The following is a 27,334-nucleotide window of genomic DNA, read 5'->3' as shown; positions in this document are numbered from 1 at the left end:
CTTTAAAAAAAAAAAAAAAGGAAGATACACACACACAATGGAATATTACTTTCCACTCCATTACTTTCAAAAAGAATGAAATCTTGCCATTTGCAATGACATGAATGGAGCTAGAGTATGTTATGCTAACTGGAATAAGTCAGTCAGAGAAAGACAAATACCATATGATCTCACTCATATATGGAATTTAAGAAAGAAAACAGATGAACATATGGGAAGGTGGGAAAGGAAAAAAAAGGAGAGAGGGAAACAAACCATAAGAGACTCTTAACAATAGAGAACAAACTGAGGGTTGATGGAGGGAGGAATGGGACAGATGGATGATGGGTATTAAAGACGGCATTTGTTGTGATGAGCACTGGATATTGTATATAAGTGATGAATCACTTAAATCTACTCCAGAAACCAATATTGCACTGTTAACTAAAATTTAAATGAAAAAAAATTAACTGGTTCTAAAAAAAATTCTTTGGAAACATTAATAAAATTGATAAACCTCTACTAGATTGATCAAGAGAAAAGAGAACACAAAATTACCAATATCAGAAATTAAAATGTGGACATCAAAATTAGTTTTAAAAAGCAGATATGGGGCACCTGGGTGGCTCAGTCAGTTAAGCATCTGCCTTTGGCTCAGGTCATGGTCTCAGGGTCCTATGATCAAGCCCCAAGTCGGGTCCGGCTCCCTGCTCAGTGGGGAGTCTGCTGTTCCCTCTGCCCCTCCCCCCAACTCGTGACCTCTCTCTCTCGTGTTCTCTCAAATAAATAAATAAAATCTTTAAAAAATTAAAATTAAAAAAAAGAGGGGCACCCAGGTGGCTCAGCTTGTTAAGCGTCTGCCATCAGCTCAGGTCATGATACCAAGGTCATAAGATTGAGCCCCATTTCGGGCTCCCTGTTCAATGGGGAGCCTGCTTCTCCCTCTCCCCCTTTCCCTGCTTGTGCGCATGCACGTGCTCTCTATCTCACTCTCTAATAAATAAATAAATAAAATCTTTAAAAAAAAATAAATAAAGAGGGACTTTTACAGCAATAGAAGCCCCTCTCAAGAAACAAGAAAAATCTCAAATAAACAATCGTACCACCTTTAGGAGCTAGAAAAAAAGAATAAACAAAACGCAAAGCCAGTAGAAGGAAGGAAATATAATAAAGATAGGAGCAGAAATAAACAAAATAGAAACTAAAAAAGCAATAGAACAGACCGTTGAAACCAGGAGCTGGTTCACAGAAAATATCAACAAAATTGATAAACCTTTAGCAAGACTCATGATTTTTTTTAAAAAGAGAGAGAATTCAAATAAAATTAGAAATGAAAGGAGAAATAACAACTAACACCACATAAATAAAAGATTATAAGAGAATCTTATGAAAAATTATATGTCAACAAATTGGAAAACCTAAAAGAAATGGATAAATTCCTAGAAACACATAACCTCCCAAAATTGAATGAGGAAGAAACAGAAAATTTGAGTAGGTTTAGAGGAAACATAACTCAACATAATAAGGGCCATATATGAGTAACCCACAACTAACATCATACTCAACAGTGAAAACCTGAAATCATTTCCCCTAAGATCAGGAACAAGATAAGGGTGTCCACTCTCAACATTTTTATTCAGCATAGCATTGGAAGTCCTAGCCACAGCAATCAGACAACAAAAAAGAAATAAAAGGCATCCAAATTGGTAAGAAGTAAACCTTTCACTATTTGCAGATGATGTGATACTAATATATAGAAAACCTGGAAGACTCCATCAAAAAACTACTAGAACTGATAAATGAATTCAGTAAAGTGACAGGACACAAAATCAAAATATAGAAATCTATTGTACTTCCATACACTAATAATGAAACTGCAGAATGAGAAATTTTAAAAATGGTCCCATGTATACTCTGAAAACTATAAAACTCTGATGAAAGCAAATAAAGACGACACAAAGAAATGGAAAGATATTCCACGCTCATGGACTGGAGGAACAAATACTGTTAAAATGTCTATACTACCCAAAGCAATCTACAGATTTAATGCAATTGCAATCAAAATACCAAGAGCATTCTTCATAGAACTAGAACAAATACTCCTAAAATCCATGTGTATGGAACCACAAAAGAACCCAAATAGCAAAAGCAATCTTGAAAAAGAACAAAATCACAGGAATTACATCTCAGATTTCAAGATATCCTACAAAGCTATAGTAATCACAACAGTATGGTACTGGCATAAAAACAGAAACATAGATACATCAACAGAACAGAACAGAGAGCCCAGAAATAAGCCCATGGTTATATGGCCAATTAATCTTTGACAAAGGAGGCAAGAATATATAATGGGAAAAAGACAGTCTCTTCAATAAATGGTATTGGGAAAACTGCACAGCTACATGCAACAGAATGAAACTGGACCACTTTCTTACACCATACACAAAAATAAATTCAAAATGGATTAAAGACCTAACAATGAGGCCTGAAACCACAAAAATCCTAAAAGAGAACACAGGCAGTAATTTCTCTGACATTGGCCATAGCAACATTTTTCTAGATAGGTCTCCCAAGGCAAGGAAAACAGAAGCAAGAATAATGTATTGTGACGGAAGCACCTGGCTGGCTCAGTCAGTGGAGCATGTGGCTCCTGATCTCAGGTTGTGAGTTTGAGCTCCACACTGGGTGTGGAAATTGCCTAAAAATAAAATCTTTAAAAATAGTACTTTATCATACCAAAGTAAAAACTTCTACACAGCAAAGGAAACAACAAAACTAAAAGACAACCCACCAAATAGGAGAAGGTATTTGCAAAATGACATATCTGATAAAGGGTTAGTATTCAACATATATAAAGAACTGATACAACTCACACCCAAAAAACAAATAATCCAATTTTAAAAAGGGCAGAAGACATGAACAGACATTTCTCCAAAGAAGACATACATACAGATGGCCAATAGAAACATGAAAAGATGCTCAACATCACTGATCATCAGAGAAATGCAAATCAAAACTACAATGAGATATCACCTCACACCTGTCACAATGGCTAAAATGAAAAACAAGAAACAGCAAGTGTTGGTGAGGATGTGGAGACAAAGGAACTCTTATGCACTGTTGGCTGGAATGCACACTGGTACAGTCACTGTGGAAAACAGTATGAAGGTTTCTCAAAAAATTAGAAATAGGCTCCTGTGTGGTTCATCAGGTGGGCGTCCAACTCTTGATTTTGACTCAGATCATGGTCTTGGGGTCATGAGGTTGAGCCCTGTGTCGACCACCCTCAGTGGGGAGTCTGCCGGAGATTCTCTCTCTGCTTATCCCCCTGCTCATGTTCTCTCTCTCATAAATAAATCTTTTTTAAAAATTTTAAATAGAATTACCATATGACTCAGTAATTCCACTACTGGGTATTTACCCAAAGAATACTAATTTAAAAAGATATATGTACCTCTGTGTTTACTGCAGCATTATTTACAATAGCCAAATTATGGAAATGTCCATTGATAGATAAAGATGTGGTGTACACACACACACACACATACACACACACACACACACACACACACACACACACACTGGAATATTACTCAGCCATAAAAAAGAAGGAAATCTTGCCATTTGCAACAACATGGTTAGATCTAGAGGGTATAAAGCTTAGTGAAGTAAGTCAGTCAGAGAAAGACAAATACCATATGATTTCACTCATATGTGAACTTTAAAAAACAAAACAAACGAACAAAAGGGACAAACCAAAAAACAGATTCTTAACTACAGAGAACAAACAAATGATTAACAGAGGGGAGGTGGGTGAAGGGTTGGGTGAAATAGCTGAAAGGGATTAAGAACACACTTACCTTGATGAGAACTGAATAATGTAGAGAATATGAATCACTATATTGTACACCTGAAACTAACACTGAATGTTAATTATACTGGAATTAATTTTTTTTTTTTAAAGAAACGAAGGAAAATAGGTGAGAGTGGTCAAAAGGTACAAACTTCCAGTTATAAAATGAATAACTCCTAGGGATGTAATGTATAGCATGTTGATTATAGTTAATAATTTTATTGTATACAGTATTTGAAAGTTGCTAAGAGAGTAGATCTTAAAAGTTCTCATCACAAGAAAAAAATTTAACTGTGTGGTAATGGGGACACCTGGGTGGCTCCGTCAGTTAAGTGTCTGCCTTCGGCTCAAGTTGTGATCCCAGGGTCCTGAGATCTGTCTGCCACTCCCCTGCTTGTGCTCTCTCTCTCTCTCTCGCTTTCTGGCAAATAAATAAAATCTTAAAAAAAAAAAAAAAAACACTGTGTGATGATGGACGTTAACTAGACTTAGGAGATAATTTCACAAAATATATGTATATTGAATTCTGTTGTACACCTGAATGTTATATGTCAATTATGTCTCAGTTAAAAAAATGATAGTAAGAGCTATGGAGAAAAATTAAATAGGACAAGGGTGATAGGAAGTGCATTGTTGAGATGCTATTCTATACAGGGTGGTCAAGGAAGACTTTTCCAATTTGGTGATGTGTGAGTTAAGTCTTGAAGAAAGTGAAGGAGTAAGTGATACCAATATCAGGAGTAAGAAAACTCCAGGCAGGGGAATCAGCAAACTCATATGCAGAAGGGTCAGAATTAAGTTACCAAAAAAATTACAAAAGATAAAGTCAGGTTAACAGAGAGTCAGGTTAACAGAGAGCCAGATCACATAGGACTACACAAACAACTGTAGAGACTTTGGTTTTTATTCTGAGATGGGAAACCACAGAAAGCTTTAAGTCAAGATGTGACATAATCTGACCTACATTTTGGAAGAATCACCCCGGCTGCTGTGTTAAGAAGTAATTTTAGGCAGGCAATGGAGGAAGCAAAGACCAGTTAATAGGCTACTGCACAGATAAATGAGAGAAGACTGTGGCCTAGATGTGGATCAGCTGAACTTCTGCATGCAAAGGCTTCCAACTTCTGAACTGCCCTCTCACCTGGGCATACGTGTTAGTCACAATGTTGAAAATGCGTATGCTCTGTCTCAAGCACAGTTTCAATTAACTGCATAAAATGCTCTTATAGCGGTAATTACTTAAAATTTCCTTATTTATGAAACTCGTTTTGGCTATTATCTCAAAGACTGTCCCAAGGTGTTGTTTTTAGATCTATCCATCTTTTTTGTAATCCTTAGTATCATTAGTCTCTTTCCCTTTAGAAGTCAATGCGGGACATGGATTCCAGGTTGAGTACCCCAATGAGGACCATCTGAGCATTTAATTCAAAACAAACTGGAAACTCATCCAACTGTTTACTCACAGATTACCTGGTAAACCCGGTTCTATTGTATAGAACTCTTTGATCAAGCCCCCAATCTCATTTACACTTCAAAAATACTGCCAAAGTGAAAGATCTTATCACTTACGTGGACTGAGACTAACCAGCACCATTCCATAAATTGCACAGCTTTCAATACCAGGACTGTGGTGTGTGATGTTACTACAAGGTAATCTTATTTCCAACAATTCGGTTATGATAAAGGCTCTTGTATTTCCCTCACTAGACCAGCAGAGATCTTAGCAGAGATTTGGCACACAGAAGAAACTGCCAAATTCATACTAAGAGGGAAGGGATAGATTAAAAAATTGAGTCTTTGGATCTAACTCCAGGCCCCATATCCAAATGAAAAGTACTACGGACAAGGTTTGTTGAATGGGTTTTTGGTAGTCAGGAACTCTCAGAAGAGGGAAAAAATTATGCTCTGAAAAACAAGAACTATTTCAGGGAAGAAAGAAAAAACCCCAAAGCACCTTGATCTTGGCCTGTGGATGTTCAATAATCATTCTTTATTCTTCCTCTTAGCAATAGAAACTGTAGAAAGACAGAAGAAGAAATTGATGAGATACTGGCTTATCCTGGAATTCCAGTTGACCGGGTTGGAACACATGCTTCCTCCAGTCCCTCACTGTCCCCACACACGTACAAAGTAAAGTCGGGGAAGACTATACAGTCCAGCCTAATGTAGTTACAGGAAAGGCCTAGAATCTGTCCTGAGCTCACAGATGTCTCCTGGATAGAGTGGTGAGTCACACCTGCAATTACAAAACCCTCCACCCCATCACAATCTCATACACAACCCGCAAAGGGGTCACACTAGTCACACCTGCACAGCCACAGACACCTAATACCACACAGTCACAGACCAAAACACACACACACACACACACACACACGGTGCCGCACACGTTCCCAAAATCACACACACCCCCCTCACCGCGGGACAGTCCCAAACTGCACAATCACCGGCCCTCTACATCCCTGTGAACGACGGTGCAGTCATACAGTCACAGTCGCATACCCGCTGGGACCAAGATGGACCCTACTCCATCACCACCCTACTCCATCACCACATACAGTCACAATCACACAACACGACGACACGCGGTAACAATCACAATTAACCTCTCTCCCCCTCCCCCTCCTCCTCCTCTTCTCCCTCCCCCTCCCCCTCCTCCTCCTCCTTCTTCTTTTCTCCCTCTCTCTTTTCAGCCCGCTCTGGACACGAAATGCTCCTACCTGAACTCCTCACCCTAGTCGTTTCCTAGTTCCGGTCTGGCCCAAACTGGCTAAATCGCACGGGACTCCAAAGGCCCCGCAGCAGCTAACTCGGGGAAGCCAACGGTCCCGCCATTCTGCAAAGCGGCAGAAATCCTGAGGAATATAGCGTTCGCCTGAGGAGTCCCCTGGAAAATGTAGTCCGAAAGCGGACTGCAAACCTCCGGGTTCCTCTCAGCGCGGAAGCTGGGCTCGTGCTCATCTACCGCTTCCCCCGGACAAACAGAACGGCGAGATCCGACGCGGAGCGGCTGGTAGGCGGAGCTGCTTGGAGGGATGGAACCGCCTTGCCTACAGCTGCCTCAGCCCCGGCAGCTCGAGCGTCGCGGTAGGGACGGGACGAGACTCCGGGCTCGCGGCCGACGCAGCCTCGAGCCGCAGCGTCTGTGGGAAATGTAGTCCAGGCAAGAAAAGCAGCCACTCAGGCCAGAACGCGAGCGGACACCTGGTCCTGGCCACGGGAATCCGACCGGCGGCGCCCGGGAGATTTCTGGAGGTTCTTGTTCGCCCTCTGCATGCAAAGGGATGACATTTCATCTTTGTCGTGAGTGCAATCTTCGGTCCGCTCAGCGCTGAGGGTGAGAGTGAAGGTGGGACCTGTTCATCTCTTTCTGGACCGATTGGAGGTGGCGATAGGGAATGAATCACGGTCTTGCAGGGGGAAGTGGGGATGCGGCCAAGGGACGCCCTCAGGTGAAGAAGGCGGCTGGGCAGAGGCGAGTCCGGAGATGCTGCGTTGTGACCGCAGGTGTAACAGGGTGAATACGTGAATATGGGTCATCTGTTTGGGAGAGCAGGATTGTATTGGTGTATCACCAGTTAACCCGTAAGCCTCATCCGTAAGATGGTAAGAAGCATCTTTCTGGAGCATCAGTTTTCTTTGAAAGTTGACAGGAGAAAAAAGTAACCTATTATATGGTAGACAACATAAAATGGGTTTTTATGTTAAAATAGACATGTTTTGGGGCGCCTGGGTGGCACAGTGGTTAAGCGTCTGCCTTCGGCTCAGGGCGTGATCCCGGCGATCTGGGATCGAGCCCCACATCAGGCTCTTCTGCTATGAGCCTGCTTCTTTCTCTCCCACTCCCCCTGCTTGTGTTCCCTCTCTCCCTGGCTGTCTCTATCTCTGTCGAATAAATAAATAAAATCTTTTAAAAAATAAAATAAAATAAAATAGACATGTTTAGTATGGATTAAAGTGCTAATTTAACATGGTTTTAAAGCAAGAAAGAAGATTACAAAATAGTTGTTATGAGATGTTTGAGTTTATCAGTCGAGATCCTCAGATTTAGAAACACACTTTCTTATATACATTTAATGAAACTACTAAATTATTTAAGTTTGAATCTACCGCCTATTTGTTTTCTGTTTATTCCACCTGTTCACAATCTTAACCTTTTCAGGGTACAGGTTAGTTAGTTTGTACAATGTTCTTCAATTCGGGTTTACCTGATGTTTCCTCATCATTTATACATTATTAAAAAGATTTATTTATTTATCTATTTATTTATTGAGAGAGAGAGAGCGAGAGAGCCTACAAGTGTGTGGAGGGAGGGGGAGAGGGAGAGAGAGAGAATCTCACGCAGACTCCCCGCTGAGCACATAGCCGAGCACGGAGCCCCACGGGTCTCAGTCTCAGGACCCATGAGATCATGACCTGAGCTGAAACCGAGTCCCACACTTAGCCGACTGAGCCACCCAGGTGCCCCTCATCATTTGTACATTTTGGGGAATACCCTATAAAAGTGATGCTATGCTATTATCAGTTTTTCCTATCTGGAGACACACAATGTCAGTATGTTCCATTATGTGTGATGTTAATTTTTATTACTTAGTTTAAATAGTGTCCATTACTTTCTCCACTGTAGAGTTAATTAATGAGTCTGTTGCATTATTAATGAATTTTTAAAAAAGAAGCCAGCTAGCAAAGGAGTTTGGGAAATGCCATTTTCAGACTCCCAGTCCCAGCATTAGAGAAACCTATAGAAGGTTCCATGTGGGGCTGGAAAACAATAGGTTGATAACCAAAACATGATCATCTTGCGAATTTCCTTCACCTCTGCTTATTTATTTATTTGTTTTTCTTTTCCAGTAGTGCAGTCACCCCCTGGTCACCAGAACTAGGTGCTTCAGAGGTGTGCCCTGTGTGGGCTGCCTATGGCCCTCTGTTATGACTCCTGCGGACAGCTGCCAGCGCGATGGTGGGCGGGGCTGACCACCAGCCACCCTAAAACCTAGAGTGACTATTGCGGGTTCACTGGTGAGCAGAACTTGCCCTAGGGCTGCCCAATTAGAGGCCCACCTGTAGTTGCGGACCTTCACCTCTTTCTTATGTTGGATTACTGGTTTCTGGAGCTGTATCTTCTTTTATTCTTGGTTTAATCTCTCCCATAGCACCTTGAGAAAGGTTAATTTGGAGTAAAAATTTGGGGTCCTTACTAGTCTAAAAACGCCTTTGTTCTACCTCTTTTGGATGATAGCTTAACTAGGTTTGAAATTTTAGATTAGACATCGTTTTCCCTTAGAATTCTGAGAGAATTATACCAAAGCTTACAGTTTTTTATCTTAAAGTATGACGACAGTTTGATTTGTGTTTTGTTGTTCTTTCTCTTTGGAAGCACTTAAGATCTCTTCATACCTAGTTTTCTGAACTTTCACAAAGGTGTGCTTTGGAATGGGTCTTTTTTGTGAATTGTACAGGGACCTCTTTATTTTTGAAGAATCATGACCTATATTTCTAGAAAGCTTGTATTTGTTCTCTGAAAGTTTCCTCCATTCTGTTTGCTCCCCTCTCTCTTTCTTGAACTCCTTTTATCTGGATATTGAAATTCTTAATTTTATCTGTTATCTTTTTCATCTTTTATTACCTTTTTTTCTTTTTCTTCCTACAACTGAGTGATTTCCACAACAATACTTCCCATATCTGCTATTAAATTTTTAATGATAGCTATCTTTTTAATTTCAAGAGCAGTTTTTATAGTACATGTTATTTGTTTCCTTAATATAATATCTTATCTCTCTGTGGTATTGTGGAGGTTTTTGGTGGGTTGTTTTTGGTTTTTTGTCTTTTTCTGTTCCTTACATGTATCCATTTCCATGGCAATTCTTTTTTTCATTGTTTTCATTTGTCTTTCATATCACGATTTAAATTAACATGTTACATTTTCCCTAATTTACAGATTAATAGCTGTCCTTTCATCTTTTCTTAATAATGCACTAAAAAGATGACCGTAGGGGTGCCTGGGTGGCGCAGTCGTTAAGCGTCTGCCTTCGGCTCAGGGCGAGATCCCGGCTTTCTGGGATCGAGCCCCACATCAGGATCTTCCGCTAGGAGCCTGCTTCTTCCTCTCCCACTCCCCCTGCTTGTGTTCCCTCTCTCACTGGCTGTCTGTCTCTGTCAAATAAATAAATAAAATCTTAAAAAAAAAAAAAAAAGATGACCGTAAAATCTATATATGATGAGGACTTGTCAACTTTCGAGCTTCATTACAGAACTATTAGTCAAGAATTCAGACATTTCTTTGTCAGCCTCAAAATGTTAGTATTACAGGTTTTCTCCTGGGCTGTTCCATTTCTCCAGAGAAGAGTCTTCTCATCTCTTGAATACCAGAATTTTGGAGGTCCAGCAGTAATGAGGGCCCACCATTTATTTAAACCCCCTGATTCAGGGTGCCTGGGTGGCTCAGTTGGTTAAGCATCCAACTCTTGATTTAGGCTCAGGTCACAATCTCAGGGTCATGAGATAGAGCCCCATAGTTGGCTCAGTGTGGAGCCTGCTTAAGATTCTCTCTCTTCCCAGCACCCAGAGGACTCAGTTAAGCATCTGCCTTCGGCTCAGGTCATGGTACCAGGGTCCTGGGATCCAGTCCTGCATCGAGCTCCCTGCTCAGGGGGAAGTCTGCTTCTTCCTCTCCCTCTGCCCCTCCCCCTACTTGTGCTCTCTCTATATATCTCTCTCAAATAAATAAATCTTAAAAAAAAAAAAGATTCTCTTCCTCTGCCTCTCTTCCTCTGCCCCCTCCCCCACTCATATGCACTTTCTAAAAATAATAATAATAATAATAATAATAATAATAATAATAATTCCCCTGATTTCAATTTGGTGCCTTTCCCTGCCATCTGCTTTTCCTTTTTTTTTTCTTAAGATTTTTTAATCTATTTATTTGAGAGTTGAAAGCTTAATTTAGACTTAACATATTATGAAAGAATCCCTGTAAGAAAAAAAATGCTATGAATAGTGTAAGTATATTATAAATCATCCTATTTTGCAGTAACCCTTACTAATTGAAATCTGTATTAACAGGGATTCACAAATAAATTTCACCAAATATCTGAGAATACACTGTGGAAAGAAACCATATGAACTAACTTTCTCCATGTGAGAGCTTATGTTCACATCTTATTAGTCACTAGAGAAATAATGCAGCAAAGGAAACCTGTACATGTAAGGCTATTAGAAAACCTTTAGCCAGTTACTCAAACTGGAAGAATATGAGAAAATTCAAACTGTGGAGAAACTCGGTGACTATAACAAGTTCGGAGAACTGTTTTATCAGAAGCACAACTTCATAGAACATGAGAAAAGTTAAACCTTATGAATGTGAGAAAGCTTACATTCAGATGTTAAACCTTATAAGTCACCAGAAAATTCCTATTGGAAAGAAATCTTATTCATGTAAGAAATGTGGGAAAGCCCCTAGCCACAAACCAAATATCACTGACCATGAGAAAATTCATTTGGAATAGAAACCCTTTGAATGTAATCAATGTGGAAAAGACCTTGGTCAGAAGCAATACCTCACCAACAAGCATCATGTTGCTCACTCTGGAGAGAAATCCTACAAATGTAAGGAATATGGAAAATCCTTTAATCAGAAAGACAATCTCACTACCCATCAGAAAATTCATACTAGTGAGAAACCATTTGGATGTATTGACTGTGAGAAAGCTTTTATTCAGAAGTCAAGCCTCATTAAACACTAGAAAATGCATACTGGAGAAAAAACCTATACATGTAAAGAATGTGGGAAAACCTTCAGCAGCAAATCGAATCTCACAAAGCATGAGGAAATTCATATTGGAGAAAAACCTTTTAAATGTAAGGAATGCGGAACAGCCTTTAGCCAGAAGCAATACCTCATTAAACACCACAAAATTCATATAAGAGAGAAATTCGTTGAGTATAATAAATGTGGAAAATCCTCTCAAATTACATCGCTTATTTTACATGTGAGAATTCACACAGGTGATAAGCCTTATGAATGTGAGGTATGTGGGAACAGCTTCTCACAAAGCTCATCTCTTACTGTACATGAGAAGTAATACAGGTGAAAAACTCTATGGATGTAATCAGTGCAGGAAAGCTTTCTCTCAATTCTCAACTCTTGCTTTACATGTGAGAACACATACAGGTGAGAAGCCTTACCAGTATAGCAATCGTGGGAAAGCATTCAGCCAGAAGTCACACCACGTTAGGCATCAGAAAATTCATACTCATTAAAGATAATATGAATGCCTTGATAGCAAAGCTTTCAGTAGGAACTTACACCTCCTACACATCAGAGAATTCATCATGGGGTAAAACATTACGAATGTAGGAAAGCCTTTAGGAGGAGCTCAAAATACAAGATATCAGAACATTCCTATGAGGAGAAACATTAATATAATGAAAAGCCTGAGTCCAACAAAATTTTCAGTAAACATCATAGTTAATGCTGAACCTTTGGAAACATTCCCATTAAAGTCAGAGACAAGACATGGATGGATGCCTGATATCACCACAAGAAGTCAATATAATCCTAGAGACCAGAGCCAATGCAATAAAATGAAGAAGTATAAGGATTGAAAAGGAATACATATTTTCAGATGATATAATTTTTATATAGTTATTATTAAAACTTTGTGACATGCATTAATAGATATTAGGTTAATAGAATGGAATATGAAGCCCAGATAAAGATAAATTCTGTAAAGAAATTATGACCTAATTAAACAATGTTTTGGGTGATTAGTGCTTTTCTCTGTAGAAAGAGAGATTCCTACCTTATATCTTACATTGAAAAAAGGAAAATCGACTGTGAAAAAATAAATAAAAATTTAGGAAGACGACTTAGTATACCTGAATAGATTTTCCTGAACTATACCTCAAAACACCCTAGAATTTCTTTTTTTAGTATTATGCCTTGGAGAAACTCCAATACAATACAGAGAGATGTATACCATAATGTTCTTTGCAGTGTGATTTCTAGCAGCAGAAACTATTAGCATGATTTCTAGCAGCCAAATATTGGGAGTGAGAGGAATTTGAAATGCCTGTCATTAGGTAAAAGGTTGAATAAAATGTGTTATATTTATATGATGGAAAAATGTACAGCAATTTACCACAATGTATAAATAAGGAAAACCTAAAAACCATGATCTTGAGTGAAAAACAAATCAAGGGGCAGAGGATGCACATAATATAATAATATCTCTAATTGGAATAAAACAACATTAGATTGTATATTGGTTATGGGTATAGATATGTATGGAGAAGTATAAAAAAGGTTTGGATGATTATATGCTAAGTTCATGATGGTGATTGCCTTTGGGGACAAGGAAGGAGAAGAATGGGATAGGGGTGATGGTTAACAGAGATTTTGGCTTCATATCTAAATATGTATATGTTATTTAAAAACTACAAAGAAAAATAAAATATTTTACTTTTATATGGTGGTGATTCACATATTTGTCTTACTATTTTTTGTGTTTGTAAAGTTTTTCATAGTTGAAAAGGTGGATTTATATGACCAATAGAAATAATGTAACAGTGGTCTCCATTTCCAATCAGATACTAAAGGTATATTTTTTGAGAAGTTTTTATAAGCTGCTAAGTTTATTGAGCACCACAAACAATAAGCTTTGAAAGAATTGGAGGGGGGGGGCGCCTGGGTGACTCAGTCAGTTAAGCATCTATCCTCGGCTCAGGTCATGATCCCAAGGTCCTGGGATTGAGCCCCGCAGCAGGCTCCCTGCTCAGTGGGGAGCCTCCTTCTCTCTCTCCCTCTGCCTCTCCCCCTGGATCGTGCTCTCTCACTCACCCGCTCTCAACTAAATAAATAAAATCTTAAAAAAAAAAAAAAAAGCATGAGGCGGGGTGCTGGGCAGTTTAGTAGGTTAAGCATCTGCCTTCAGCTCAGGTCAGGGTCTCAGGGTCCTGGGATTGAGCCCCACTGCATTGGTTCCACGCTCAGTGGGGAGTCTGCTTGTCTCTGTGTCCCTTCCCCCACTCATGCTCTCTCTCTCTCTCAAATAAGTCTTTTTTTTTAAGTAAATAAGTAAATACCAGTAATACCAGTTCTTATTAAGTGGTTCTGGCTTCTGGCTGTGCCGTGGCCTTGATACACAGGCAGCTTCCTGCTCTGTCATAGAAAGAAAGCAGACCTCTCAGGCCACCTCCTCCACACAACACTTTCCCAGAACTTCTTTGGTCAAGCACCTCTTCCTTCCTCCCTACTCACACTTAATTGTGCAAGGAGTTTATCACCACGTATTGCCATGCCCTGGTGTGGCCACAGGAGGAACTCAGCCAAGCACTGGAGTGGCAGAGGGCTCTGTTCAAGAAATCCAGGGAGCCTGCAGCCCCCCTCAAAGACCATTCCACACATTCATCTTCTAACTAGCAATATGTCAAAGGGGAGCAGAGGGACAGATGGATAGACTAGCATTCACACGAGCTGTGGTTGACAGAATTCTGATTTTCCAAAACTCGTCTAACACAGTGGTGGATTGTGGTGATGTTAGTTGGGGTGGAAGAAGATTCATACCATGTATTTGTTTAGTGACCCCAAAGAATTTAAATTATATTATCATTTATATTTAATGATGATTAAATGCTCAGAAAATGAGTATCATGTTTTGATTCACAATTTTTACACCAAACCATTTCTTTGTTGTGTTTTGTTCTCTAAAAAACTCTAAGATTTACAACTCTGATTATATTTGCATTTCTCATGCCTATGTATCCACAGGTTTTCTTTTGTCCCTTTCTTCTAAATCCTGAAAGAATTTGTCTTTGCAATCAATGATATGGTTTTTGAAGTGTCAGGGTTTTTTTAAAGATTTTCTTTATTTGACAGAGACAGCACAAGCAGACGGAGTGGCAGGCAGAGGGAGAGGGAGAAGCAGACTCCCCGCTGAGCAGGGAGCCTGGTGCGGGACTCATCCCAGGACTCTGGGATCATGACCTGAGCTGAAGGCAGACGCTCAACCAACTGAGCCACCCAGGCACCCCAAGAAGTGCCAATTTTTTAAAAATTAAGTTATAGGTAATACCAATGCTTCTTATAATTGTGAAGTTTTGGTAGTTACTCAAAATTGTTTGATTCAATTATAGGCAGTTTTGTTATTTAGTAGAGGAGAAAAAGAAGTTTTCTAATAGAACATGTTTCTGAAAACATCTAACTGCTTACTGTGTAAAATTAAATTACTTAACTAATTTATTAAAAATGAAATCAGAGAGGCAACTGGGTAGCTCAGTTGGTTAAGTGTCCGACTCTTGATTTTGGCTTATATCATGATCTCAGGGTCACGAGATCAAGCCCTGCACTCAGCACAGAGTCTGCTTGACATGCTCTCTCCCCTCCTCTGCCCCGCCCCCACTCATGTGCTCATTCTCGATAAATAAATAAATAAAATCTTTTAAAAAATGAATAAATAAAATACAAAATACAAAAATTTTCAAATACTCTTTCTATATTAACTCATTGAATCCTTATGATGCAAGTATTATCATAACCACAATTTTCCAGATAAGGAAACTGAGGCAAATTGTCCAAGGTAAGTTAGCAAATGATAGAGCTAGAAATCAAACCCCAGCAGCCTGGTTCTTACTCACTATGCTTTACTTCTTCTCACACAAGACCCTAGAAGAAACTTTCATGAATTAGAAAAATCAATAAATGGGTCAGTTCCAAGATGGCAAGAGGAACAGGAGACCTAAAGTTCGTCTGGTCCCAGGAACTCAGCTAGAGAGCTACCAAACCATTCTGAATACCTATGAACGGAACTGGAAAATGAAGAAAAGAGTAACAGAAACTCTATGAACAGAAAAGTGACCACTTTCTGCAAGGAGGAGAAAAGATGGCGGAGGAGTAGGGGACCCCTTTTTCAGCTGGTTCCCTGAGTCGAGCTGGATATGTACCAGACCATCCTGAAAACCCACGGAATCAGCCTGAGATGCAGGAAGATACATCTGGATCTCTACAAATGAACATCTCCAGCACTGAGTATTGAGGTATGAAGCGGGGAGCCATGAAACCGTGCACAGATATCGGAAGATAAATGGAAGGGGGAGGGAGCCGATGCACTTGGGCTCCAGGAAGCAGTAGCCACTTGCACCGGGGAGCGGGCGGACTCACGGACGGGCACCCGCGAGAGAGCAGACTGAGACCATGAGCCTGGGAACTAGCGTGCGACCAGACTGAATACCGGAGCTCCAGAGTGCTCACTAGAACCGGACTGATACCAGGATCTTGGGACCGTGTGCATGACCAGACTGAAAACCGGCGCTCCGGAGCGCACACTCGAACTAGACTGAAACTGAGAGCTCGGGAGCGCGCGCAAACCACACTGAAACAGGGAGCTCGGGAGCGCGCTCAAGAACCAGAGGCGGCTGGCAGTGTTAGAAGCACAAAGGACAGAGATGCGCCAGTCCTGGAAGTGAGGGTTGGGAGAGTGGCTGTGGGGCGCACAACACGGGACGCTGTAGGGTTTTTAGCAGCACCAACAGAAACAGATTTAAAGTGGCCAAGAGAGCTCAGTGGAGAGCGGACTGCGATCTCTCTGTTCTGAGACAGAGGCTAGGATATGGCCACTGCTGCTCTGACTCTCAGAAGAGTCACAGAAAACCACCAGGGAAAGCCGCCAAAGAACAAAAGCCCGGAAATACCAGCTCACATTGTGCCAATCCCCATCGCCCTTCGCAGGGGTCATGGCGACTCTACCCAAACAGGGTTGCCTGAGTATCAGCGTGGGAGCCCCCACCCCCAAGAAGGCAGACTTTTTCAGAAGCCCACATCCCTTTTTCATCAAGAAGCCCACATCCCTAAGGTCCCTATAAAACAAGTGCACACTGCCTGGGTCCTGGTCAATAATTTGGGCTCTGGACATCCCCACAACCTCTCCTCATCAGAATGACGAGGAGGAGAAATCCCCCCCAGCAAAGAAAAGATAATGAGTCTGTGGCCTCTGCCACAGAACTGATGGATATGGAAATAGCCAGAAATGGAGTTCAGAGTAAAAATGGCCAAGATGATATATAGGATTGAAAAAAAATATTAACAAAAACATTAACGAGAATATAGAATCTCTTAAGGACAGAAATGAGAGTGACTCTGGCAGAAATTAAAAATGCTATGACTCAAATGCATCTAAACTAGACGCTCTGAGGGCCAGAGTAAATGAGGCAGAAGAACGAATTAGTGAACTGGAGGATGGGATGGTAGAAGAGAAAGTTAAAACAGAAACTTGGCTCAAAAAATTCCAATCTCAAGAATGTAGATTACGGGAGATTACTGACTCAATGAAATGTTCCAATGTCAGAATCATTGGCATCCCCAAGGGGGTGGAAAAAGAGAGGGGTCCAGAAGAGATATTTGAACAAATTGTAGCTGAGAACTTCCCTAATCTGGCAAAGGAAATAAGCATTCATGTCCAAGAGGCAGACAGGACCCCTCCCAAGGTCAATGAGAACAGACCTACACCACATCACGTCATAGTGCATTTCGCAAATATTAGATCCAAGGATACAGTATTGAAAGCGGCCAGGGGGAAGAAAATCCTTATGTACAGAGGGAAAAATATCAGAATAACGTCAGACCTGTCTACAGAGACCTGGCAGGCTAGGAAGGGTTGGCAGGATATTTTCAAAGTTCTATCTGAGAAGTATATGCAGCCAAGGATCCTTTATCCAGCAAGGCTGTCATTCAGAATTGATGGAGAGATAAGGACCTTCCAGGATTGGCAGAAACTGAAGGAATTTGTAACCACCAAACCAGCCCTACATGAGATATTAAGGGGGGTTCTATAAAAGTAAAAAAGCCCCAAGAGTGATGCAGAACAGAAATTTACAATCAATAGAAACAAAGACTTCACAGGTAACATGACATCATTAAAATCATATCTCTCAATAATCACTCTCAATGTGAATGCCCTAAATGCTCCCATAAAATGCCACAGGGTTGCAGATTGGATAAAAAGACATGACCCATCTATTTGCTGTCTACAAGAGACACATTTTGAACATAAAGATACATCCAGACTGAAAGTGAAGGGATGGAAAACCATTTTTCATGCCAATGGACCTCAAAAGAAAGCTGGGGTAGCAATTCTCATATCAGACAGATTAGATTTTAAACTAAAGACTGTTGTTAGAGATACAGAAGAACACTATATTATTCTTAGAGGATGTATCCAACAAGTGGATATGACAATTATAAATATCTTGCTCCCAACAGGGGAGCAGCTAGATACACAAGCCAACTCTTAACCACAATAAAGAGACATATAGATAAAAATACATTAACAGTAGGGGACCTCAACACTCCACTCTCAGCAATAGACAGATCACCTAAGCAGAAAATCAACAAAGAAACAAGAGCTTTGAATGACATAGTGGACCAGATGGACCTCATAGGTATATACAGAACACCAAACCCCAGAACAACAGAATACTCATTCTTTTTGAATGCACATGGAACTTTCTCCAGAATAGACCATATACTGGGTCACAAAACAGGTCTCAACTGATACCAAAAGACTGAGATTATTCCCTGAATATTCTCAGACCACAATGCTTTGAAACTGGAACTCAATCACAAGGACAAATTTGGAAGAAACTCAAACACTTGGAAACTAAGAACCATCCTGCTCAAGAATGATTGGGTAAACCAGGAAATTAAAAATCAGTTTAAACAATTTTTGGAGACCAATGAGAATGAAAACACAACACTCCAAAACCTATGGGACACTGCAAAGGCAGTCCTAAGGGGAAAATACATAGCCATCCAAGCCGCACTCAAAAGAATAGAAAAATCTAACATGCAGTTTTTATATTCTCACCTCAAGAACCTGGAGCTGGAACAGAAGAACAGGCCTAACCCACGCACGAGAAGGCAGGTGATCAAGACTAGAGCAGAGATCAATGAATCAGAAACCAGGAGCACAGTAGAGCAGATCAACAGAACTAGAAGCTGGTTCTTTGAAAGAATAAATAAGATCGATAAGCCACTGGCCAGACTTATTCAAAAGAACAGAAAAAGGACCCAAATTAATAAAATTATGAATGAAAGGGGAGAGATCACAACCAACACCAATGAAATAGGAAGGATCATTAGAAACTATTAGCAACAACTATATGCCAATAAATTAAACAACCTGGAAGAAATGGATGCCTTCCTGGAAACCTATAAACTACAAAGACTGAAAAAGGAAGAAATTGATTATTTAAACAGACCGATTAATTATGAAGAGATTGAAGCAGTGATCAAAAACCTCCCCAAAAACAAGAGTCCAGGGCCTGACAGATTTCCCGGGGAATTCTACCAACATTCAAAGAAGAAATAATACCTATTCTCCTGAAGCTGCTTCAAAAAATAGAAACAGAAGTAAAACTACCAAACTCATTCTATGAGTCCAGTATTACCTTGATCCCCAAACCAGGCAAAGACCCCATCAAAAACGAGAATTACAGACCGATATCCCTGATGAATATGGACGCCAAAATTCTCAACAACATCCTAGCTAATAGGATCCAACAGTACATTAAAAGAATTATCCATCACGACCAAGTGGGATTCATCCCTGGAATGCAAGGGTGGTTCAACATTCGCAAATTGATCAATGTGATAGATCATATCAACAAGAAGAGTCAAGAATGATATGATCCTCTCAATTGATGCAGAAAAAGCATTTGACAAAATACAGCATCCTTTTCTGATTAAAACCCTTCAGAGTGTAGGGATAGAGGGCACAATCTTCAATCTCATAAAAACCATCTATGAAAAGCCTACAGCGGATATCATTCTCAACAGGGAAAAGCTGAAAGCCTTTCCCTAAGATCAAGAACACAACAAGGATGCCCACTCTTGCCATTATTATTCAACATAGTACTAGAAGTCCTTGCAACAGCAATCAGACAACAAAAAGGGATAAAAGGTATCCAAATTGGCAAAGAAGAAGTTGAACTGTCTCTCTTCACAGATGACATGATACTCTATATGGAAACCCTAAAGAATCCACCCCCAAACTACTAGAAGTTATAGAGCAATTCAGTAATGTGGTGGAATACAAAACCAATGCTCAGAAATCAGTTGCATTTCTATACACGAACAATGAGACTGAAGAAAGAGAAATTAGGGAATCCATTCCATTTACAATAGCACCAAAAATCATACGTTATCTCGGAATTAACTTAACCAGAGACGTAAAGGACCTATATTCTAGAAACTACAAATCACTCTTGAAAGACATTGAAGAAGACACAAAAAGATGGAAAAATATTCCATGCTCATGGGTCGGAAGAATTAACATAGTTAAAATGTCTATTCTACCCAGAGCAATCTACACTTTCAATGCCATCCCAATCAAAATACTGATGACATTTTTTAAAGAACTGGAACAAATAGTCCTTAAATTTGTGTGGAACCAGAAAAGGCCCCGAATCACCAAGGAATTGTTGAAAAGGAAAAACAAAGCTGGGGGCATCACGTTGCCGGATTTCGAGCTGTACTACAAAGCTGTGATCACAAAGACAGCATGGTACTGGCACAAAAACAGACACATAGACCAATGGAACAGAATAGAGAACCCAGAAATGGACCCTCGGCTCTTTGGACAACTAATCTTTGATAAAGCAGGAAAAAACAAACAGGGGAAAAAGGACCGTCTCTTCAATAAATGGTGCTGGGAAAATTGGTCAGCTACATGGAAAAGAATGAAACTTGACCACTCTCTCACACCATACACAAAGATACTCTAAATGGATGAAAGACCTCGATGTGAGACAGGAATCCATCAAAATCCTAAAGGAGAGCATAGGCAGCAACCTCTACGACATCGGCCACAGTAACCTTTTTCATGACACATCTCCAAAGGCAAGAGAAACAAAAGATAAAATGAACTTGTGGGACTTCATCAAGATAAAAAGCTTCTGCACAGCCAAGGAAACAGTCAAAAAAACTAAGAGGCAGCCCAGGGAATGGGAGAATATATTTGCAAATGATGCTACAGATAAAAGACTGGTATCCAAGATCTACAAAGAACTTCTCAAACTCAATACGTGAGAAACAAATAAACAAATCATAAAATGGGCAGAAGACATGAACAGACACTTTTCCAATGAAGACATACAAATGGCTAACAGACACATGAAAAAATGTTCAAAGTCATCAGCCATCAGGGAAATTCAAATCAAAACCACACTAAGATACCACCTTACGCCAGTTAGAATGGCAAAAATTGACAAGGCAAGAAACAACAATTGTTGGAGAGGCTGTGGAGAAAGGGGATCCCTCCTACATTGTTGGTGGGAATGCAAGTTGGTACAGCCACTCTGGAAAACAGTGTGGAGGTACCTTAAAAAATTAAAAATTGAGCTACACTATGATCCAGCCATTGCACTACTGGGTATTTACCCAAAGATACAGACGTAGTGAAGAGAAGGGCCATATGCACCCCCATGTTCATAGCAGCATTGTCCACAATAGCTAAATCGTGGAAGGAACCGAGATGCCCTTCAACAGATGACTGGATTAAGAAGTTGTGGTCCATATATACAATGGAATATTACTCAGCTATCAAAAAGAACGAGTTCTCAACATTTGCTACAACATGGACGGCACTGGAGGAGATAATGCTTAGTGAAATAAGTCAAGCAGAGAAAGACAATTATCATACGGTTTCTCTCGTCTATGGAACATAAGAACTGGGAAGATCGGTAAGAGAGGAAAGGGATAAAGAAAGGGGGGGTAATCAGAATGTGGAATGAAGCATGAGAGACTATGGACTCTAAGAAACAAACTGAGGGCTTCAGAGGGGACGGGGGTGGGGGAATGGGATAGGCTGGTGATGGGTAGTAAGGAGGGCACTTACTGCATGGTGCACTGGGCGTTATACACAACTAATGAATCATCGAACTTTACATCAAAAACCAGGGATATACTGTACGGTGACTAACATAATATAATAAAAAATATTATTATAAGAAAAAAAAACTAGTATCCAAGATCTACAAAGAACTTCTCAAACTCAATACATGGGAAACAAATAAGCAAATCATAAAATGGGCAGAAGATATGAACAGACACTTTTCTAATGAAGACACACAAATGGCTACCGGACACATGAAAAAATGTACAAAATCTTTAGCCATCAGGGAAATTCAAATCAAAACCACCTTGAGATACCACCTTACACCAGTTAGAATGGCAAAAATTGACAAGGCAGGAAACAACAAATGTTGGAGAGGCTGTGGAGAAAGGGGATCCCTCTTATATTGTTGGGGGGAATGCAAGTTGGTACAGCCACTCTGGAAAACAGTGTGGAGGTCCCTTAAAAAGTTAAAAATTGAGCTACCCTATGACCCAGCCATTGCACTACTGGGTATTTACCCCAAAGATACAGACGTAGTGAAGAGAAGGGCCATATGCACCCCAATGTTCATAGCAGCATTGTCCACAATAGCTAAATCGTGGAAGGAACCGAGATGCCCTTCAACAGATGACTGGATTAAGAAGTTGTGGTCCATATACACAATGGAATATTACTCAGCCATCAAAAAGAACGATTTCACAACATTTGCAGCAACATGGACAGGACTGGAGGAGATAATGCTAAGCAAAATAAGTCAAACAGAGAAAAACAATTATCATGTGGTTTCACTCATTTGTGGAACATAAGAAGTAGGAAGATCGGTAGGAGAAGAAAGGGAAGAAGGAAGGGGGGGTAAACAGAAGTGGGAATGAAGCATGAGAGACTATGGACTCCGAGAAACAAACTGAGGGCTTCAGAGTGGAGGGGATGTGGGGGAATGGGATAGGCTGGTGGTGGGTAGTAAGGAGGGCACGTATTGCATGGTGCACTGGGTGTTATACGCAAGTAATGAATCATGGAACTTTACATCAAAAACGTGGGATGTAATGTATGGTGACTAGCATAACATAATAAAAGATGATTATAAATTAAAAATCAATAAATGGATACTTTAAAAATGAGTGAATAAATGAATGCATAGATTGCTGCATCAAAATTAATTCACAAAAAAAAAACCCAGAAATGAATAAGCTGTTGAACAGTACAAAAAATGATCAGAAGTGTTTTTAAAAAGTAGATATTTGGGCGCCTGGATGGCTCAGTTGGTTAAGCGACTGCCTTCAGCTCAGGTCATGATCCTGGAGGATCAAGTCCCATGTCAGGCTCCCTGCTCAGCAGGGAGTCTGCTTCTCCCTCTGATCCTCCTCCTTCTCATGCTCTGTCTCTCTCAAATAAGTAAATAAAATCTTTAGAAAAATGAAAATAAAAACAAAAAGTAGATATGTGAGAGGGATGAGAACACTCAAGTATAAATAAATGCAAAAGAGCGTTTGCAAAATGAACAAGAACTTAAGGACTGGAAAAGGATGTCCATTGGGGAAGAACAAGGGCACCTCCCTTTTTGAAATTAGAGAGAAACAGATAAGGGTAGCACAGAGAATAGTCATGGGGAACACAAAGGGGACATGCTGAAAAGATCTTATCTCCTCCTGATGTCCCAGGACTTTCTCCATAGGCCACGGCCTTTGAGGAGAGCTTCCCATCAAAGATCTCAAGGTTGTTTCTGGGGCTTTCCCCAACCTGATCAACCCTTGTTTGGGCACAGTCCTATCACTTCCAATCATCCACGGCTCTTTCCCTTGTTCGCATAAGGAGATTGCATCTGGTTAGAAATGGAACATTCACTACACAGAAAGAAAGAAAGAAAGAAAGAAAGAAAGAAAGAAAGAAAGAAAGAAAGAAAGAAAGAAAGAAAGAAAGGAAGGAAGGAAGGAAGGAAGGAAGGAAGAAAAGAAATGGGACTTGACCAAGCTGTAGAGATTCCAGAATTCAAATCCAGTTGCTTAGAAATGAAGGAAAAGAGGTAATTCCAGATAGGATTAGAAAAATGGTGGGTGGGAGGAAAGATTTTCTGAAGATAAGATGAAATTGCCCAAAGGAGCCACTCATTCTCAAACCCACAAAGCACAAACTACCACCTTAAGAAAATAGGAGAAAAAGAAAGAAAAAAAGAAAGAAAGAAAGAAAGAAAGAAAGAAAGAAAGAAAGAAAGAAAGAAAGAGAAAGAAGGAAGGAAGGAAGGAAGAAAGAAAGAAAGAAAGAAAGAAAGAAAGAAAGAAAGAAAGAAAGAAAGAAAGAAAGAAAAGAAGAGAAATTCTGCTATGCACATGAAAGATAATCCACAAATGCACGAATAAGAAGAAATTCCAGAAATATTTGGAGACGGATAAGCTTACCCACTGAAATCGGACTGCTATAGTTCTGTAACATCACATCTCTGTACAAATCCTTCTGAGCAGGGTCCAGGCATTCCCACTCTTCCTGAGAAAAGTCTACAGCCATACCCCTGAATATCACCAATCTCTGGAGAAACAAATCCATGTAGTACTAGTGAAATTAAAGGAAGTATTTTAAGATGGAAGAATCAGAACCATAAAAGGACACTGAGAGAGAAAAAAAGGGTGAAAGGCTGGTGCTAGAAGTTTGTGTTATAATACAGCACAGTAAGATAATTAGAGTACATTCTGTTGCTTAAGCATAGTAGGACTTTCCCATTATCCTTATATGCCTGGAAGCAAACAAAATCTATGTAGAGATTCAATAAACAAAAAACAGGGTCACCTGGGTGGCTCAGTCGGTTAAGTGTCCGGCTCTTGATTTTGGTTCAAGTCATGATCTCAGAGTCATGAGACTGGGTCCTGCATCAGGCTCCACGTGGAGTCTGGTTAAGATTCTCTCTCTCCCTCTCCCTCTGTCCCTCTCCCCACCCCACCTCACCCCCAATCGTGCACGTGCTCTCTCTCTAAATAAACAAAAAACAATGTTTATAAAATACAAAGCAAACTATAGGCTTGGTAATAAACAAATCATAAAAAAATGAATTCCTCATCTCCCATGAAGGACTAAAGAAGAAAAAGGATTTTTCCATTAACATCTTATAATAACATTTCCTTCTTGGAAAAGAGAATTAGAACTAGGAACTAAAACATGGCTGGCAAGAAAACTTCAGAACTGGAAAGAGGAAGGCTGGGCCTTCATTTTACTGTAATTTTTAAAAAACAAACTCAAGCTTACAGAATAGTTGCAAGTACAGTGGAAAGACATGCCTCATACCTGAATACTTTAGAGTGTGTTTCTAACAAACAAGAACTTTCTCATATAAACCATCACCATCAAAATCAGGAAATGAATATTAATACACTATTGCCTATCCTCAAACAAACCATGTGAATTTTGCCAATTGTCCCAATAACGTCCTTCATGGCAAAATGACTTCAATTTCATGTCACGTCTCCTTAGTTCATTCTGTCTGAATCACCTCTTCAGTACTCTCTGACTTCCGTGAATTTGACTGTTTTGAAGATTATGGGCCAGTTACTTTGTGGAATAACCCTAAATTTGGTATTGCCTGATACTTCCTCATGATTAGATTCAGAATATACATCTTTGGTGGGAAGGTCACAGAAGGGATACTAGGTCCTCAGTGTACTGTATCACATGACGCACAACTTGTCCCATTACTGATGATATTCACTTAGATCATTCAATTAAGGTGGAGTCCGTCAGACTTAGCCAAGGAAGAAAGTTTAACAGTATGTAAGTAAATATTCCATTCATCAAATTTTCAATATATTCATTTATTTTTTATATCAGTATGGATTTGTGGTTTCTCACTGTCTGAGAAGGGAGTTACAAATATTGAAAAGGGAAAAACTAGAATAAATACTGTGGTGTTAGAATGAAATTAGAGGAATCGGTGTGAACTCATGGTTTCTAACTCATGGATTTTGGCTCCTAAATACTATTTCCCACTTAAAAAGATATTGAGGGGCACCTGGGTTGCTCAGTTGGAGGAACATGCAACTCTTGATCTTGGGGTCATGAGTTCGAGCCCCATGCTATTCCATCATGTGGATACAGAATGATTTACTCATAATTTATCTATTATTGTATGTGAACTCTGGACTAGGTCTTTATACTACATAATTCTCCATATCTCTAAGTATATCCATGAAATAAATACCCAGAAGTAAAATCACTCAAAGTTAAAGGTCATTCCCAGGTATTACATAGTTTTTTATTCTAAACAAATCATTCTAAATCTTTTGAGGTTAGACTCCCTTTGGTGGACATTATGAAAATATAGATTCTTTCCTCATAAGATGGAACTGGACTTTTGGGGTGCACCTAATCACTGTCCAATAAAAACATAATACAAGCCATACATGTTAAATTTTCTTATAGCCATTTTTTTAAAGTAACAAAAGATAAAATTAATTTTAATAATATACTTTATTTAATTCAATATTTTCAAATATTATTTCATCATGCAATCAATATAAAAGAATTATTCATAGGATATTTTACATTCTTTGTTTCCTACTAGGTCTTTGAAGTCTGAATGTATTTTATACTTACAGCACATCTCAATTCTGATCAGTTACATTTCAAGTGCTCAATAGCTGCTTGTGGCCAGTAGCTACCACATTGCACAGCACAGGCTCAGTGTCATAGCCCCCATCATTCACTCAGACAGGAACACCTAGGGAAAAGATTCCTGAATAGATCTTGATTAAGAATTCTCAGGAGAGGGGCGCCTGGGTGGCACAGCGGTTGGGCGTCTACTTTCGGCTCAGGGCGTGATCCTGGCGTTACGGGATCGAGCCCCACATCAGGCTCCTCCGCTATGAGCCTGCTTCTTCCTCTCCCACTCCCCCTGCTTGTGTTCCCTCTCTCGCTGGCTGTCTCTATCTCTGTCGAATAAATAAAAATAAACAAAATCTTTAAAAAAAAAAAAAAAAGAATTCTCAGGAGAGGGGCGCCTGGGTGGCACAGCGGTTAAGCGTCTGCCTTCGGCTCAGGGCGTGATCCCGGCGTTATGGGATCAAGCCCCACATCGGGCTCCTCCGCTATGATGAGCCTGCTTCTTCTCCCACTCCCCCTGCTTGTGTTCTCTCTCTCACTGGCTGTCTCTATCTCTGTCGAATAAATAAATAAAATCTTTAAAAAAAAAAAAGAATTCTCAGGAGAAGGAAAACAAACACTCTCATGCTCTGAAAAATAAGGAAGCAACTTCAGAAAAGCAAAGAGCCACTAACAGTAGAGTTTATAGATCATCATTTCTTTCCTTGTCCTCTGTGCACCTTTCTTGGAAATGGGCAGAAATAGGGGAAGGAATCATGAAATATGGGCCCCTGCTTGTAACTCAGAGTGACCCAGAAAAATCACAGCCTCAATCCTTCCCCACTTCTCACAGACCCACAGAGGGAATCTAGGCAAGGAGGCCCTCCCAGGATTAAAGAAGAGCCAAATTCTTCTACAAGGTGGTCCAAGGTAGGGCAATTCAGAGGATGTACGGGATCTCCTCCTCCTATTCCAGAGTTAAACTGGTGGAAACCTCCAACTCTAAGTTTCATTCTAAGACCTGGTATAGAGCATGGAGACTCTTCACCTG

At 40.0% G+C, this 27,334-nt stretch overlaps 1 long non-coding RNA gene and 1 pseudogene across 1 annotated transcript; both read left to right on the top strand.

Moving 5' to 3' along the window:
* Positions 1 to 5,643: 5,643 nt before the first annotated feature.
* LOC123000294 (uncharacterized) lies at positions 5,644 to 6,944 on the top strand. Its single transcript, XR_006408208.3, has 2 exons — positions 5,644 to 6,057; positions 6,526 to 6,944. It is a non-coding gene; the product is annotated as an uncharacterized LOC123000294 (long non-coding RNA).
* Positions 6,945 to 10,907: 3,963 nt separating this feature from the next.
* LOC113244818 (zinc finger protein 260-like) lies at positions 10,908 to 13,285 on the top strand (annotated as a pseudogene).
* The last annotated feature ends 14,049 nt before the right edge of the window (positions 13,286 to 27,334 follow it).

The sequence above is a fragment of the Ursus arctos genome, unplaced genomic scaffold, assembly GCF_023065955.2.
Source record: "Ursus arctos isolate Adak ecotype North America unplaced genomic scaffold, UrsArc2.0 scaffold_19, whole genome shotgun sequence".
In the NCBI taxonomy this organism is placed as follows: Eukaryota; Metazoa; Chordata; class Mammalia; order Carnivora; family Ursidae; genus Ursus; species Ursus arctos.
Note: the sequence above shows the minus strand (reverse complement) of the source record. Positions and strands in the feature narration are given on the sequence as shown.